Genomic DNA, 4,146 nt, shown 5'->3' with positions numbered 1-4,146 from the left:
GCGGCCGCCGCCGCCGCCGCCGCCGCCGCGGCCGCCGCCGTCGTCGCCGCCATTTTCCCAGAGCGAGAAGCAGTGACACTGAGCGGGCGCAGGGGGCCGAGTCGGAGACCGAGCTTGAGTCTGGGAGCGGCCACTGAGGGGGCACAGACACTCCGATCAGCCTCGCCGTCGCCTCCGCTTTCCCGTGGACCGTCTGGGAGAACCCTCCCCGACCCCGGCTCCGGGCGAAGAGGCTGCGCGCTGCTGTTTGGGGAGGGAGTGTGTGGAACCGGTCCCGCGTCTGCAGTGGCTGCTGTCGGGGGGGTCGCCGGGTCGCCGAGGTGCCGAGACACTCCTGGGGGGCCGAGCAGATAACGGGGTCCGGGCGTCTGGTGTGTGCACACCCCAGGTCAGTGCGTGTCGCGCCCGTGGGAGTCAGTGGTGGCGGGGTTCGGGGAGGGGGCGCCGCGTCGTTACCCTCGCGGGCAGGAGGACGCGACCCGGGGCGTCCGCGCCCGGCGCAGACGGTGCTCGCGTCCGTCGGGCGGCCCTGTCCCATGCCTGTCCCAGACACAGAGCATTATGGCGGGTTTTGGGGTGGCGAAGGGGGAACTGGCAGTTCAACCCCTGCGAGCGGGGGTTGGGGAGGGCGCCCGCCCCCCGGGCCGCGGTGAGGAGGGGGCGCGGGGCTGGCGGAGGGGCTCGCGTCCCCGAGGCCCGGAGCTGCCAGCGCCCCCCTTTCTCAGCCGCGTCTGGTTCAGGTGCTGAAAAGCCGGGCAGGCCCCATTTTCTCCTTCTCCCATTTCCCGATTGGCAGTGCCTGACATAAAGTCCTCGCAAAAACGAAGTGGGGCAGAAGGACGGCCCTGGCATCTGTCTTTGTGGGGGAGCGAGACAGCTCCCCATCTCTCGCGGAGAGGGCGAGCCCGCCCCCGAGGTGGTCACCCCGGCACCAGCCTTCGCAGCCTCCTCCCCCACTCCTCCGGCTCTGCTGCGGGGGAGCCCCAGAACCCACTGTGTGGCTATGGCAGGAAAGCGTATTTGGACCAAAGGACTGGCACGAACCCTGTGGCAGCGGGCGCAGATGAGAAACAAACGGTTCCCTGTGCAGGACCCGGGAGGAGGGAGCGAGCCGTCCGGAGCGCCCGCTCCCATTGGCCTCGGCTCCGCGTCTGCGTCCGGCGGCTCGCCCGAGTGATACAGTGTACAGTGCGAGCGGTCGCCACGGTTAGCCTCGGAGCAACCCCGCGCCGCCTGCTTTATTCACCTTTTAGAGCTGTGGATGAGGGAAGGGCTCGGAGTTGTGGAAACCTTGCAGAGAATCGAGCGAAGCGCCTTCAACTCTAGGCAGAGGACATCAATAGCTAATTGGACAGCGGTCCTTTGGCTCCTTTAATTTCTGAGAAGGGAGTAAAAACTGTAATTTCCCTCTTTTGTCCTTTACAGATTCTAAAAATGGCGGCCCTAGGCTGATGTTGTGGTAATCTAATCAGCTCGGGTCCTCCACACCCCATGCAGTGCGTTTGTCTGCAGCATATTACAGGCTTATTATGTTTACATGAAAAGACAAGGCTTATTTTCCTCGCGCCATTTACAAAAATGTGCTGATCTTACTGCAAATTACAGTATTATGTTTTAGTTGATTAATTTTATTTTCCCTCAGAGGCTAATAAAACAACACTTTTGAAAAAAATAAAAACATCAGGTAGCGTTGGATATTTCAGTGATGGATGGATGCTTTTAAGCATTAAAAAAAAATAGGTACCAATAATTGTTTCTGTTGTGTTTAATTGAACCATCATTTATTCAATATATGAGATTTAAAAATTGTGTAAGAGTGTAGGTTAACTTTTATGTGATTGGATATTTTAATCTGGAGTGAAACATTTCCCATCCAACTCCCAACCAATTTTGGTTTTTGTATTATTTTCCTGTAAATTTTAGGGAGCTGTACAAACGAGCCTAGACCTGTTACTTCACTGAGTAGAAAGATGCTGTCCTTCCCAGTACATTTTGCATGTTTTCCCTTGTGTTTAAAGCTTTCCTTGAGAAATTCGAACTTGGTTATGTATCTGGTAAAGTGAAGCTGTACGTTTCACTGCTTTTTAAATTTGTCTTATGGCATACTATCATCATTATGTAAGTAAAAACTAAGGCTTTGGTTCTTGATTCCCCACCCCCACTCCTAACATGCCCATTTACCTATTATGGGATTGTGGAATTTAGTCTGTTTTAATAGACCTTAAATAAAAGCATTACCATAATAGGGTCTTGAATCTGTTTTATGCTTTTTTCTGAGACTTACAGAGTGAGACTGAAAGTTAAATGGTATCAGGTGTCATGTAACTGTATTTTCAAAAGTGGAATAATTAGAATTCATTTCCAGAGTGGGAGGCCAGTCTTTTGGGGCTATACTAAGCAGTGAGATATGAGTGGGTCATTAAAGGCCATTAATGACCCTTCTGATTGTGGAACAACTGAAAGATGAGTGCCTGTCAATCCAATAGTATTTACACAAATGGAGAGTACACACCCTGTCATGACCTCTTATTCCATTGAACATATTTTAGAGCAGAATTTACTTTATATGATAAAATATGCACTAGTTGATAAGATTGTATTCTACAAAATTATTATAGAAATAACTGGCTTAAGCATTTTCTGCATTCCAGTGAACTCCATCCTTGAAGAGTGAGCATACAAATTTACTCAGAAAGTGACATTTTATTATGTATTGAAACGTTGATGAGTGGTGGGAGAGTTTGTGTAGGAATCTGGGATCAATGCCCATGTTATGCTCATAGGTAGATGAACATAGATCCTTCACTGGTGTGTAATTGCTGTGCGTTTATTCTACAGGCTGCATTGTTAAAATCTGGTACAGAAGCAGGTTGCTTTTTGAAACTAAGATCAGAGTAGTCTTATAAACTTCATTTAATTTGCCATAGGAGGGAGACTGTGCCCATAGTTTTCTTAATAGTGACTTTAAGTCTAGACACAAAGTATTTGGATTTAGCTGCAAAAGCTTCCTTAAGTCTACCAGCTTTCTTCTTACTTGCTTCATACTTCATTGCTTTGGGTTTGTTTTTTGTTGTTCATTTTGATATTTTGGTTTCTGTAAAATAAGATTATAAAAGCTATTGTGCCTTATTTTACTTGATAATGTGGCTATACATTTTTTTAAAAAATCAATTATCCATGTTTTACATTAGCATCGTGAGGTCAAACATTAAAAGGTTATGCATAATTTTTCTTCCCAGGGAATTTCGAAACATTTGGTCCCTTGAGGGAAAACTAGTCAGTGGTCTTTGTTCTTAGAATAGCTGAGTTTGAAGGATTACTTGTTTATCTGTTTAAGTGGATTTATAGAAAAGCATAACGTAATTGGAGAGTAAATTTGAGTTTTAGAGACATTTTGATCGCACTTGGCTTTTGTCAGTGTAAGTTAAAGGATCTCTTTGGTCACTTTAAATTTAGAGCCTTGTAAGTCTCTATTTGCCTTACACTTTATAAGACTGAGAATTCACAAATAATTTTTTTTTAATTTTTATTTATTTATGTGTGTGTGTGTGTGTGGCCAGCTCAGCCCACCAGGGGGCGGGGCTGGCTGGCATGTGGTGCTGGGGGATTGAACCGTGGTCTCTGTGCTTTGCTAAGCTTGTTCTAAGTAGGTGCTTTAGACCACTGAGCCATCTCACCAGCCCACTCTCAAATAATTTTGACTTGTCTAGCTTCCTCACATCTTTCAGGAAGAGGATATTTTTGTCATACATGTGCTATAGTAAACTTTTGATTTCTTGGATCTAAAAAAAAGAAGGTAGAGACAAAAACCAATTAATAACTTAGAAGAAATTCTTCCCCTCAATACATACCTTAGTGATCTTAGGGAAGTTGTAACTTTTTAAATTGGCATCTTAGTTTCTAATACTGTTCTACTCATTTTTTGCTGCATTAATCTCATAGAAACCTGTAGTTGTGTTTTTGAAGGTGCATTAAGTAAGTCCTAATAGCTCTACTTTTCTGGAGTTTATTGCTAGGACATACGTGTGTACTACCATATAGTATTTAAAGTGTGTAAAAGTAGCAGAAGTTTGATGATATATGAAGACTGCTCAGGAATATTAGTATCCAGTTTTCTTTCTTTTTTTTTTCCCCTAAAATTTATTT

The 4,146-nt window shown here is 46.0% G+C and overlaps 1 protein-coding gene across 1 annotated transcript in view; it reads left to right on the top strand.

The window, feature by feature from the left end:
* Positions 1-39: 39 nt before the first annotated feature.
* The window catches only part of Kmt2e (lysine methyltransferase 2E), a 107,601-nt gene continuing 103,494 nt past the window's right edge, over positions 40-4,146 (top strand). Inside the window, exon 1 of the mRNA XM_023719498.1 lies at positions 40-388. The gene's annotated coding sequence lies outside the window, so the exon portion shown is untranslated. The remainder of the gene's footprint in view (positions 389-4,146) is intronic.

The sequence above is a fragment of the Octodon degus genome, unplaced genomic scaffold (assembly GCF_000260255.1).
Source record: "Octodon degus isolate 3935 unplaced genomic scaffold, OctDeg1.0 scaffold00068, whole genome shotgun sequence".
Taxonomy (NCBI): Eukaryota; Metazoa; Chordata; class Mammalia; order Rodentia; family Octodontidae; genus Octodon; species Octodon degus.
Note: the sequence above shows the minus strand (reverse complement) of the source record. Positions and strands in the feature narration are given on the sequence as shown.